The sequence below is a fragment of the Poecile atricapillus genome, chromosome 2, assembly GCF_030490865.1.
Source record: "Poecile atricapillus isolate bPoeAtr1 chromosome 2, bPoeAtr1.hap1, whole genome shotgun sequence".
NCBI lineage: Eukaryota > Metazoa > Chordata > Aves > Passeriformes > Paridae > Poecile > Poecile atricapillus.
In genome coordinates this window covers 76,680,133-76,694,346 of record NC_081250.1, presented here as the reverse complement: position 1 = coordinate 76,694,346, position 14,214 = coordinate 76,680,133, and the positions used below count along the sequence as shown (strand labels likewise).

At 38.4% G+C, this 14,214-nt stretch overlaps 1 long non-coding RNA gene across 1 annotated transcript; it reads left to right on the top strand.

The window, feature by feature from the left end:
• Positions 1-1,266: 1,266 nt before the first annotated feature.
• On the top strand, positions 1,267-11,251 carry LOC131575351 (uncharacterized). Its single transcript, XR_009276761.1, has 3 exons — positions 1,267-1,325; positions 9,448-9,511; positions 11,180-11,251. It is a non-coding gene; the product is annotated as an uncharacterized LOC131575351 (long non-coding RNA).
• The last annotated feature ends 2,963 nt before the right edge of the window (positions 11,252-14,214 follow it).

The following is a 14,214-nucleotide window of genomic DNA, read 5'->3' as shown; positions in this document are numbered from 1 at the left end:
TGTTCTGAGGAACATTCTGTTTCTGCAATAAATGGGTTTTTAGAAGACATGCAGCATTTAGATTCTAGGTTTTTTTTTTCAAGTCATAACATGAAAATCTTGCCCGTGGGCAAGTCTAAATATATTTACATAAATTTAAGTCTGAACTTTAAACATGATCATTCTGTGTTATATAATGTAAGTTTTTACTGTTTATGATACATCAATTAATTTATATAAATGCTTCTATTTAATAGTGATTCTGAGCTCTCTAACTCATCATTAAGGAAACATGACTGGAAAAGGAATTGACTATACTGTGATGTCTGAGTTTGGAAATTTACTTTACCTCTACTCTCATTCACAGCATTTTCTTTTAAAAATTGCAATATAAAAGCTAATAAAAGCATAGACAATGGGATAAGCCATTTGTAAAGTTCTACACATGAAAGTTTTACAGTTTTAGGTGTACACAGTTCAGATTAATTAAAGAACATTATTAACTAACTACAGCCACAGTAAATCACTTAAAAGTAGTTAATGAAGGACAGTCAACTCAATACAATGCTCTGTGATAACAATTCTCCTGTTTCTAGAGAGGCAAAGCCTGATCTTTCAAAGTAGGTTATGAAAACAATAAGATCCCTTCCAGAATGAGAGAACAGCTGACAATTACAACTGTGGATTGCTTTGCTTTCCTGGGGCCTCATTCAAATTTTATGGTTCTCTTGCACTGTTAGTTGCTTCCCTTTCCTGTTGACTGAAACTGGCTGAAGCAGTTGGTGTGTTAAAGAAACAATTCATGCATGAGAATGTACACTGTGTGCATGAACCAAACCTGTGTAGAGCCCCATGCTCTGCTTTTGCTCCTTGTCATCCCCCAGTATGACTGGGGCAGGGGGAACACTGACCTGTGCTGACACTTGCGCTTCCAGAGAACACCCGAAGTCTGGCTGAAGCGCAGCTGTGATGTTGTTCTGAGATGATGCCAGGACAAGGGAGCATCCTTGGGGAGAAAAGAATATGGGAGCTCTCTCAGGAACAACAATTATATTTTCAGCTGCCTGACTCACCTTCCCCTCTACTGCTTGTGAAATATGTCAACATTTATATTTAAATATAATCACTAAGACTTCTTTCTGGAGTCTTGAGTTTCTTCTCACCACCTTTTTCACTGCTTTGTCATCACAGCTTTTTTCCATTCTTGAATGCTTTTCTCTCCTCTTTGAGGTCTGCAATCAAAGTAGCAATTCTGTATTTTCTTCTGCAGGCAGCTGTAAGGATAAGGAAAGTTCCAATCTCCAGCTGTGAGCCCTTTCTTATGACTTGTGACCCACAGGTTCACAGTAGGGATTTAAATCTTGATCTTCCTATAACCCCGAAAATAAGACAATCAATGCTACAGTTATGTTGACTTTTTGTTTGTTTGTTTATTTTTACTTTTCTTCTTGTGGTTCTTCTCAATGTCATGGGAAATTGACTGCTTACAGATCATAGTCACCTAAGTTTATGAACTTGAACAGTACTGTGCCAAGATTAATTTATTTGATTTAACTATAGTTTTTCCTCTCTTTTTCTAAGACTGTTCCTGCCAAAGACATAGATCTGGATGCTGCATTTGTAGGTCATTGAAGAGCATAACTGATCTTTATTTTTTTAAAAGCATATACATACTGAATAAATAATACAGAACTGCCTAAAGTTAAATTAATACAGTCATATGCAGAAATCCAACACATAAGCAAAATGAGATTTAGAGTTCTATTGCAAATATAGTTAATAAAATTTGATTACCATTGCTTTAGAAACGAGAACACTGTCAGAAATACGATGTATGCCAGAAAGCATGCATTTTATTTTTAAATATAAATCACCTAGTAAGAATTTTATTAGGTGTAATTCAGGTACTAATTAAGCAGATTTTTTTTGAAAATTTTCCTTGAAGGAAATAGAAGTATATTCCTTACAAATTTCTTTCTGTGCTCTTCAAATCATGAGTTTAAGATATCTTGACAACTCAAGCCCATGAATATTGCAAATACTCTGATCTCTGATAAAAATACAGAAATTGTTAAGGAGAAAGCAAAACTTTCTCTACAGTTTATCTAATTGTTTCTTCAATGTTTTCTATGGGAAAGCTGAGAATATTCAGAGGAGCTAAGGTTTACCAAAAAAAACATTAAGAACCATGCATATGACTTCTCCTCTTTAATTCCTGTGCTTCAATGTGAAGAGATCATGCACATAAATTAGGCTGCACAGCATATCTATGAGAGTCAAATTCTTGGAAGTCTTCCAATATTTGTTTCTGGAGATATTCTCATGTGAACTAAAGCTTAAAAAAAGGTGTGTTACTATTTCCTTTCTATCCATACTTCTTTCTGAAGGTGATAACATTTCAGTCTTATGATAAAGTACTACCAGAGCAATTTACCACACTTTATGTCCTTTATGATCTGCAAGAGAGGATGTAGAGGGCAGTATTGTCTTGGTCTTTCTGGATCATGTCAGCAGAGTCAAAAGCTCACAAAAGCACGTAGCAACCTTTGCAAAATCAAGCACCTTATCAATAAAAAATAATATATTAATCCAGTACATGTGCATCTTTTTGGTAATGAAAAGTAGAATATTTACCTTGAAGACTACTAGATGAATGTACTAGACTTTGGGTAAGACCAAAAATATATGTTAAAATTAATAATTTATTTCTATGGATTATGCAAATACAGTTAGCACTTCTGTCACATGTGAATGAGAACACATACTATTGTCTCTTTTTGGACTTGCACTAATGCCTGGATTCAAATCTAAAATTCTTCAATTATTGCAGTCTTGCATTTACATATAAACTTTCTGTGGCATTTTCTTGAAATGCATATGCAGGATTTTATTTTGTAAAAATACAATCTGTGAAATTACACTTGCTGTTGCTACTAATGTATCAAGTATCTTCAAATGTTTCTCACTGGTACTATGGGTCTTCATGGGTTAAATACACATTAAAAAGCATTAATAAACATTATAAAGTAAACATTAAAAAAACATTGCCTTCTTTCAGTTCTACCTTAAAATTCATCTCATGTCACACCTAAAAAATAAGGCAGTAAATGCTTCATTGATTTAAAAAGCATTTGTCTAATAACTCACACACTTAACTTGTGTATTTACTGCATTAAACTCTCTATGTTATTCTGTGATAGTCATTTAACAATGAGTATTGCTTTTAAGTAATCTGTTGTCCATCTCAAAAATCTTTTTCTATACACATTTCCTAGCACACTGGAAACCTCATTCATAAAGTCCTGGTAAGTATATTTTAGGATTAACATAGATCAAATAATGATCAGAAATCAATTTATTAAAATTAATGATTTAAACAAGGGATAGAGTGGTATACAGCTACTGTATTCTCCAGAGTTTAAATTTCAGATATTATCCTCATCCACAGAGGGACTTAGTTCCCTACTAGCATTAAAAAAAGGAGAAAAAAGCCAAACATATTCATTCTCTATGTTAATCATATAGAAAATAGGTAATAAATCCCCTTTTCTCAGGCACTAAGTCCAGGATTTTAATTTATTTTCTGTGCTTCAAGTTTCATTACGTACACATATCTGTGATCGGAGTCTTTGTCACTAATAATTTTTATTGCTAGGTTTATGCTTTTATCCTCTTAATACCAAAACCTCTGTACAAATAAATATCACCCCAGATATCAATCTGTACATTTGTAATCATATTTGTTTCCTGTAAGACTAATTTATGAAGATGTCATGGTAAATCCTTTCTCCAGCTCTACTATAGATGTTCCCTTCCAAGAGTTTAGATTAAGCATATGATCATGCATATGATTATGCAAAAATTATGGAGTCATTATGAGTAAGAAACCCCCTGCTGCTCACTTCATATGCATACATATATATATGTTTGTATGTATGTATATATATGCGTTTGTGCATGCAACCTCATCCCCAAAATAACCCAGTAATATAATAAATATAAAAAAGTAATTAAAATAACTGGGATATTATTTTCTTCAGTTAAGTCATGACATTTTTTAACATTCAGACATCCGATAGATTTATGCAGTCTAATTGAAAATAAAGATACCACCATGTTACATGAGGAACTGACATATATGCTTTGCTCTTTTTTGTAACAGTAGCTGTTATTTGGGTTTTTAGATCAAAATGAACTTTATAAAATAAATGTTGGCTGTGGCAATGGGATACAAGGGTAATTTCTGCAACCTCATTGATAATCACTGGTGATCTATTTGACAAGCAAGAAAAAGAAAGAAGTTGTTAGAACTATAGACATCCTCTCATAAATTCCAACCCAGTATCAACAGTTCCACATATGATAGTCCGGATGATCTGTTTTGTATGGGTTCTGAATTCAGTTTGCCCTTAGTTAGAGATGCTGATTTGTATTTCACTGGGTTAAACTTGGACTGTTCTGAATAATGAACCAGGACTTTCACAAAAGAAATCTAGAATACCATTAAGAATGCCATAACCACCCAAAAGTAACAGATAACAGAAAAAGGCATGACTTTTCATAAATCTTTGCAGTGTTGGAGATCTGACAAGTAACATATCCAGAATTCTCAATGCCCCTGTTACTGCAATTCATTTTTTTTAAAAAAAACACTTTTCATTACACAGAAATCATAACACATTTTTGTCTTTTATCTCTTTAGCAGAAGGAAAAAAAAAAAAAAAAAAAAAAAAAAATCAGTGCTAACTCCTGTGAAGAAATAGATAGAAGTTCCTTTGCTGGAGGCCAAGACATCCAGATCAAGACCTGTTCCTAAAAACTCAGTCACTTGTTTGTCAGATCAGTAATAGAATTCTCTGAGATTTATTTTTTTTCCTCATTTAATTTTCACAGTCTGAGTTAAAAGATTTTAATAAATCTAAGGTACAAAAAGGCTTATAATGAACCTGTCAAGGGGCTTGCTTGTAATTTGCCTGAAAGGATATAATTTCCTGAGAATGTGATTCTGTCTTCATATAATTCTTCCTGAAATGCCCAATGCAGAACCCTGAAAATGGATGTTGACAATTTTGAATACCATCCACTGGTAGTTGCTATCCTAATATGCTGCCTGAAAGGCCTTAGAATAAAGATCAAGTGTAAATCAACTTCATCTTGCAAAGAAAAGAAATTTGATTTCTTTTTTCTAAAAAAAATTTCTTTCCTCTGAAAGGGTTGAACCTAGCAATGTAGAAATATATCTTTCTTATTGTTAGCAAGATTTTAACACAGTTTAAGTGCTAATGTTTAATTTTATTTTTTTCTTTTGTTGGAATATTCCTCATGATAATAGCAGTTGTATAAGAGCAGAGTTGAACAAATACTGCATTCCATAATTCATTTTACATAGACAATATCCAGCTGGTGTGTGGATCTGTGTTTATTCTTCACTACCTCTTTCAGAGCAGCACTTTGTTCAGCACACTTTGTTGTGAGATTTTCTGGGGATGAGTAAAGATGGTGCTTCTCTCCCTAATATCCTCTGTAGGGAGTAGAATAATAGGGAGATGATCTGGTTTAGTGCAGGAGTCTTTACATTTTGTAAATCCCAAATTATACTCAGCAAGGAAGAGAACATGGTTGTTTGTCCTTGAAAGCAGTAGAGAAGTGATCCATCTGGTTTCCTCTTGTTTCAAAAAGAGTAAAACAAGAATATACTTATTGTGTAGAAGTTCTCTCTTCACAGGATACAGTGGAATTTAAGCTATATTTAACCCACATGACAGTCACCAGAACTAGTCCATACTTAAATATCTTCAATTTAACATGGCTTCAAATGTGTTCTCAGCAATATGAACATAGTTTATTCATGTAATATGTTATCTTCTGTTCTAAGTTTTTCTTGATTTCATGAAGAGACACTTTTTGAAATGCTTTTGATGGCTAAACACCTTTTTTGAAATCACTACTATTGAAAAATTATTGCCTCATTTTCTGTAGTCTAGACACTGAGCAGTTCAAACCAATCTAAAGACTACAGTGTAACTATCTCCTTTTATTACTAATACAACTGAGATAGCATGTAGTATCTCATACGGAATAGCAGAATTTAAAATTATGACTAATAACAAACAAATAAAAAAATGCTTATATGAGAAATCAAAATTAGATGGTTTATCTGAAATGATCTGATATAGAGCAAGATTCTTCAATATTTGGGTATCATTTTTATCTCATCTGCTTATTCATAAACATGTATGAAGAATCATAGAAACATAATATATTGATTTCTGCAATTACCTTTACTCTGGTATTCATATTCTAGTATATTAATTTTCTATGTTGCTTCCTGGGCTCCTGGAAAGTGATACAACATTAATTATAAACCATCTGTACTGACAGATTAAATATTTCTAAAGGTTATACTTTCTACTTACTTTTCTCACTGTAATATCAAAAGTTTGTGGGCCAGTAATACAAACCACCCAAAATCCATCTGGACATTAATGACTGAGCTTCTGGCAAGGTTATATTCTTTCATTATGAGACTTGATGCATCTCTCAATTCAGACAAAATATCAAACACAGTTTCTGAATGCTGAAACAACTCTGCTGGGGTCAGAACATGCCTGAGAATATTTGGAAAAAAATTTAGAACTTCTAGTGCTTTAAGAAAATAAATTATTATAAGGGACCACGACAGGTCTTTTCAAAAAGTTTAGTAATTTTTTAATTTATTTACTAGAAAATTAGTTGAGAAAGTTTATTTCTCAGACACTGTCTAGAAAATTTAAGAAAGCCACATGACTACAAATGTGACAACTCTAAAGGACACTTGTGAGGACCCAATTCAGTTTTGCTATGCTTTAGCAATGAGTGTCAGAGGGCTGCACATGTGACGTGTCCAGGAGGCAGCCAAGAGAGGATGGAGGAGAGCCTTGTCTCTGAGGACATTTCAGCTGGCCACCAGCTCATGTCTCACATGGGTCAGGCAGCCAGCAGGGGAGCACTGAAGACACTGTACCCCAGAGACACTCTCCAGACGGATGGCAAAAGGTCTCCAGCACCGGATGCAGTGGGACACTGGACTGGGCCACTGGTCTCCTGTCCCAGGCTTGGGGAGGAGCAGGGGGTATGAAAAGTAACTGCACCCCAAGTTTTGCGGGCTCTTCTATCCCTTGCCTTTTAACTCTTTTGGGGGGTGCTTTTTGAACTTGCTTTTGGAGTCCTGCCTTTTGACTCTCCTCGCTGCCTCTTGCTCGCCCTCTCATCTGTCCAGCCTCCCCGTGTCCCTGACCAGCCTGCTACATCTCTGAGTCCCTGCCTGAGCCTCTTGTGGCCAACCCTGCCCGCCTCTGAGCCTGACCACCGCTGTGATCCTTGCTGCGACCCTGTCCAGGCTCCTGGACCTCCTGCCCAAGCGCCCCTCACCTCGTGTCTGCTGCCCGTGGAGCCGTGCCCGGGCAGGCAGCAAGTGCAGCCCCGCCTCAGGACATGGACCACACTCCCTGACCTCTGCTGGTGACGGCCTCTTGTGCCTCTGGCTCTCCCCTCCCTCTCTCCCTCCCATTTTTCTTCCTCTTGCTCTCTTCAGTAGCTCTCTTCTCTAGCCCTCTCCAGTAGAGTAACTCCGTTTATTTTGTCTTTTCGTTACCAATAAGCGGTTCTCAGGTACAATGTTCGCCTCGTTTGGCTTAATTTCGTTCCCGACCACCCATTATTAACAGAACTCCTCGCAGTTCCCAACATTGGAACAGGACAGCACTGTACTGTGCATTGATGCAATTTTTCAGCTGGGATTTTTGTCTCTTGTGTCGAAGGATATTTTAAAAAATGCAGTGAAACAATGGGAAAAAAGGGCCTTAAACCCTCTTATTCAGACAAGAGAAGGCAGCCATACTTGTCTTCCCAGCTGTCCATCTGCTGATCAGAAGGGCCTGCCAGCCACTTCTGCACACAGAGATCTTTGGTTAATTATGGTCTTTGCTTTCCTTTTCCTGATCTCGACTTAAAAAGGACAGTTAGACAAATACCAATTCACAGCGATTGGCTTGTCTGGTTCCTTCCACCAATTGATCCAAAGATTAATATCCATTTCTAGAAAGTGGTAGTACCCTAGCTGTTTGATTTTTTTTTTTTTTTTTTTTTTTGGTGACCCCCATTGTTATTCCTAAGAGCTACTATCACCATCTCTTTAATATTTTATAAGGTATACCTTAATAATTTGCAGCTCAGTTGTTTGCCAAACTACTAATTTTAGGTGATTGAAATGATAACACAGAAAAGCTTAATATTTTGGGGGTATTTTTAAGATAGTTGTACCAAGATAATTTTTTTCATGTTTTCTGTCATTGTACTGGAAGTAACAAACTGCATTATTTACAAGTCTTTCCAGTTATCAAAAGCAAGGGATTTTTTTTTATTTTTTTTTTTTTTTTAGAATCCAGCATGTATGCTTAATTTGAGAGACCAATGAACTCTCGTTTCCCATCCATCTGCAGAAGATTAAAATTTTCTGAAAGTTCATAGTTATTATAAACCATTCAGAATACACATAATCATCTTCTAGTTTATTTTGAAAGCTCAGATCTTGGAAGTCTTTTCAGAATGTATATTTTCCTCTTCCCATGACAGCTGTTTAAAAATTTTTATTGTCCCAAAAGAAACAAAATTGCCTGGATTCTCAGTCCTAATCATTTCACTTTTGGGCATGTGGAATAATCTGTTGCTAGCATGATTTAAAAAAGGATTGAAAAGATCTGCAAAGATGTTCACACAACCAAACTGATGGATTACTTGTACAAATATTGCAATACTATAGTTCTTTAGTCACAGGAATATTAAACAAACACCAAGTATATCAATATCACTTGATGTCCCGATCTGGGCTTCTCAGTTTGGGAAAGATTTTAAGATGCTCAAACACATCCAGAGAAGGGCAACAAGTGCGGTGAAGGGCTTGGAACACAAGCCCTATGAAAAACAGCTGAGGCAGCTGGGGCTATTTAGCCTGGAGAAGAAGAGGCTCAGGGGAGGCCTTATCACTCTCTAACACTGTCAAAAAGAAGATTGTAGGCCAGGTGGTGGTTGGTCTCCTCTCCTATGTAATGAGTGACTGAACAAGAGATCACAGACTTAAGCTGCCCGAGGAGAGGTTTAGGCTGGAAATTAGGAAAAAATTCTTCACAGTAAGAGTGATTGGACACTGGAATGGGCTGCCCAGGGAGGTGGTGGAGTCCCCACCCATGGAGGTGCTTAAAAAAAGACTGGATATGGCACTCAGTACCATGGTTTAGTTGATAAGGTGGTATTAGGTGATAAGGTGTTAGGTTATAGGTTGGACTTGATGATCTCAAAGGTCTTTTCCAACCCAATTAATTCTATGGTTCTGTGATCACAACTTAGCCCAATCAAAAATATGGACTTTACCTCAATGAATATTGTATTTCAATTAATACTTATTCTCCTCTTTCTCTTTAATGTGAGAAGCACCAAGAACAGCAGCAGCAGAACCCTACTGACAAGGGCCACTCTGTACAAGTCACATCCTCAGGTGTGTCAATATCAGAATACGAGAACTAAAACTCTCACAAAGGCTTCTTACCTTTTAGCACATACATGATTTGAAAACCTGAATATAGAAGTGTGTCATCATCATATACAAACTGTGGATAGTGAAGTGATTAATGATAGCATTGATTCTGATGCATTTATTTTTCAAACGTAACTTTTTATGAACAGAACTTTTTAACTTCAAAATGAGGAGTGGTGGCAATATTGTTACTGATCAGGCATCATGCAAGTCGTGGAAGAGTCAATAAGTAGTCTCTAGTCAGAGCTCCTGTAAAAAACTCACCACTGTTTCTGTGAAGAACACTGTATCAGATGAAGAGTCATATTTTCATTTGTGACAAAGAGCTAACTGTACCTTGGGCAGATAAGATAGCAAATGCTTTCATCACTTTTTCTGTGGTGAGCCCACTGGAGCAAAATTGTCAATTAAGATGCAGTGAAACATACTTAGAGACCACTGCCTCAACCAGGAATCTAGAAGAAAATGCATTCACACAAAAGAGAATTATGTAAAGAAAGACCAAACTGCTGTACATTTTTAACACCTAGTTCCTTTATTTTCTTTGTATTTTTGATACAATATGACTGTGGGTAGAGAACGAAAAATGGGAGATATCTGCTAGTGTGAATATCACACATTATCACAAATAGTTTGCTTTTAAACTGTATCTGACCAATGAGGGAGGGAGAAGAATCATCATCTTCAAGGAAGATAAATCATGTCTCAATCCAAGGCATGAGAGAAGTGAGGCTGCTGCTCTCCACGTCCACAGGTATAACTAGAAGCAAGGCTTGCATGAATACAGATATAAACAGTGGTTTCATTCTGTTCTTCTCTGTGTCTAAACACAAAAAAGTTCACTGGTGAAGATATATTTATATGCATATGTACAATGAGGATCTCTCCAGCAGCTGGGCTTTCAGAGTTTGTCCAGTTCCTGGGTCCTGGACCACAGGCTGTGCTGACCCCAGACCTGAAAAGTCCCACTCTGCTTGCTGGTATGGATCTTTGTACACACACAGGCACGCATAAACACTCACCTAGACCTGCCAGGGACTCCTCTGGTACCTCACCTGAGCCCCTCTGCTCTCAGCCTTAGAGACACACAGGTGTTCTCACACACAGATGAGCTCTTATGTAATTTAAAACACTGTATCATGCAAATATTTTTTTAAGCAGTGGGGAATATGAAAATAACACTTTTGGTTGGTTGGTTTTCTTTTAATTTGGAGTAAAGCATGAAAGAAGACTCCTGGTTTGAAAGACATCTTTCTGTCTGCTAGGGAAGGCAGCAGCCTCCCTTGGAATGGAGAATGTAGACCCCCTCCATCTGAATTATTATAATTTTGAAATCAAGGGGCTCTCAGGCAAAGACATGATAATAGGAATAACAGCCTGTTACTAATATGTATGACAAGGTGTGGTGGTTTCACACTGATTGACATTTCGGGAAGCAGTAAGCAACTCCCATGGAAGTGATTTCTTTCAGAGAAGCTGCTGGGAGCTTCCTCTGTGCATGGGAAAGGCCAATAGCTGAATAGTTCTGAGAACTGACAGCATTTTGCACCATTTAGAAATTAGATCTGCCTCTGTGAATTCCACATTTTAAAAATCACAAGCCCAGGAACTCTTTCTCTTTGCTTCCAGCCTCAAAAGGTAGCGGAGCTCCGGTGGGGCAGCCCTGTCCCCCCGCGGCCTGCGCAGCCTGAGGAAGGCCGGGACGGGCCCCAGCAGCTCTCGGGCGGGGAGTGGAGGCTGCCAGGCCCGGCCCCAGGCTCGGTCAGGCCACTGACATCTCACCCACACTAAGCCTCCTCGCCCCCGGCCCACACAGACGGCTCCACGCCGAGCCCCTCCTCCCAGCAGCTGCCGAGCAGAGGGAGGGGCTCAGCACAGACTGAAATCTATCATCATGACTGCAGCAGCCGCTGCCTAGGACCATCTGCAGGCCTGGCAAAATTTAACCCTTTCACTATACAGATGAGACCTGCAGACCTTGTTCCTCTCTCCAGGGAGAGAAAAGGACAGAATGATCACACGTAGAAAGACAACATGAAAACACCAAGGTCAGTAAAAGAAGGAGTCAAGCCTCAGGTGGAAGGAGAATGAGGAGATGCTGAATGGGGCTGAAACATTCTTTTGGCAGGGCTATGGAGAAGAACAATAATATACTGAAATACCCCCTTTATTCATGAGAGAGTATGGAGGGATGAATTATTCAAATTGTAGACATGAGCAGAGGCATCCATTGATGAAGCTAAACAGATGTTGGAGTAGCTGTGATCCCATGAGAAGCTTGAACAGAGAGAAAGATGAGAGTGATTAAGATTTTTTGCCACCAGGGAGAGAAAAAAACCTCTGTTCCCAGAGATGATCACAGAGACAGATGAAGAGAGCCTTTGCCTTTGAACAACTCATCCATAAAATAATACTCCATGAGTTCATGGGCCATGGACATGGCAGACCTCTAGGAGGGCTGTGAAAATGGGAGGAGCTTCACGATGCTGAATTTTTTGTCTGGGCAGCTGCTATTTGTGGATGTGAAAAGCCATGAGAAAACTGTTTCTTGTGGAGAAGTCTCCATGGCATGACAAGAGAAAATTTCTCTCCTTACAAGAACTGATGAAAGACTATTGTATAGTTGGTACTGATTTAACAGCCCAGGTTTTGTCTCTACATGGTCAGTTGGGAAATGAATAAGCTGGGCAGGGGGAGGAAAAGTGTTCTGGAAGTTTTATTCTGATGCTTCTTACTCTTGTAGTCCTGTTAATAAAGTTTCTTTATACCTTTTAAGTTTTAAGCCTTTTTTGCCCTTGTGCTAATCCATATCTCACAGCAAGAAATAAGTAAGTGCACTGGTGATTTTAGCCAGTGCTCAAACCCACATTATTTGGTGCATTGGCTGGGAAACTCAAATCGGCAAATCTAAACCACTACACAAGGCAAAAAACCAACAATAACTGTGGCATTAATAACAAAAAAGAACCAGGGACCCTGTGACAGTCTTCTCAGCTGAGATGGGAAAGGATGGAGGAGAGGCTTTGCTTCACAAACCCTCTCGGGCAGTTGATCCTGCAGGACTCTGAGGAGCATCAAGTGAGACAGTGGTGGCCAGGCTCTGAGCAGGGCAGGCAGAGATGAGCTCAGGACTCCTGGGCATCTGAGTAGATGGGGATAGGTCCCTCTTTTAGCACGGTAGATGTTAATAAGGTCCTTGTTCAGTGGCTGCTCTTACGAGCAAAGGCTCACCCACAGAAAGGATGAGGCAGTACAGGATTGGGCTCCAGTGGTGGCAGGGAATCCTATTCGCAGTAAGCAGCAGCTTGCCTGTCCTCCTTCCGATGCCAAGAGTGAGAGAGAGCAGCTGCCCCTTACCCCACCCTTTATCTGCACCCAAAACTCGCGGTATCTCCCACCTTGAAGAGAAACTCCCGGAGAAAAAGAAGTGTAGCCAGATGCTGCACTCCTCTCCCCATCTTGGCCATTCTTTTGCTTTTCTTAAGTACCCATAAGTACTGTCCTGGGATGACTTTATGATGCTTGTATCCCCAGTCACCTTGTTTCTACATACTGAGTTCTGCACCTATAAGACTGGCTCTGAGAGTGAAGAGGGGGAAGCCACAGTTTGTGTTGAGAAAGAGCACTTGCTCCTCCCCATCCTGCTCCTGGACTGTGTTGACTGCAGCACTGACAGACAGTGGGACAGAGCCTTCTTTTGCATTTAGTTAGTTTTAGCTGGCTGAGGCAGAGGAGTTTCCTGGACTTTTTTTCCATTTTCTTGGATCTGTTCAAACCTGCTCTGGACTGAAAACCCAGACAAACTCTGGGAGCTCACACCTGTGGCCTGGGCCTTGGCACTTTCTGGTGCTAGAGGGACTGATAAGAGACTGAGCGAACCAAGCTACACCCCATGACAAGAACTTTTTCTGGATTTGCCATCTCATCAAACCGCGAGAGGTTTTATTGTTTAATATTATTCAATTTCTGTTAAATGAACAGTTTTTTCCACTGTTCTCAAAGGAAATCTTTTTCCCAAACCAGTTGGGTGAGGGGCCACTTGGATTTTGTTTTCTGGAGGGACCCCATTTGGAGGTTCTCTCCCAAATTTGCCCTAAACCAGGACAAGTACCCATTAGTTATTTTCCTAGCAACATATGGGAAAAAATTCTGTAAGTAAAAAAGAAAGAAATCTAACCCCCAACACCTGGGAAATCAGATAAAACATAACATTAAAGAAGTGGGAGACAGCAGTAAAGTGCTTTCTGTAAAAATAAAGAAGTTTCAAAAAACAGAAAACTGTTGAGACCTCCATTTAAAATAACATATGCACAATGTATTTGCATGTTAAAATAGTTTATGCAAATCTGGGCCAGTTATCATGTTCCTGGCAGGTTTTTAATGTGAGATTAGCTCAACAGCAATTCTTTGTACTGTTACATTATTTTTGCTATTTGTTCAGTTCTTTCATAAAATCTTGTCAGTTCCATTTCTTTAATATTTATGATTTTTAATTAGGTCATAGAAATAATTTTCAATAATGCATTTTCCCTAGAGTTTTCAATAAGAAGATAAAAACTTTGCTTGCAAGATTCCAACAATAGACAGTTATACAATTCAAGCTCCACACTGTAAATTCTTTTCAAAGTCAAGAGAACTTTGATTTAGTCATTTCTGCTCTATAT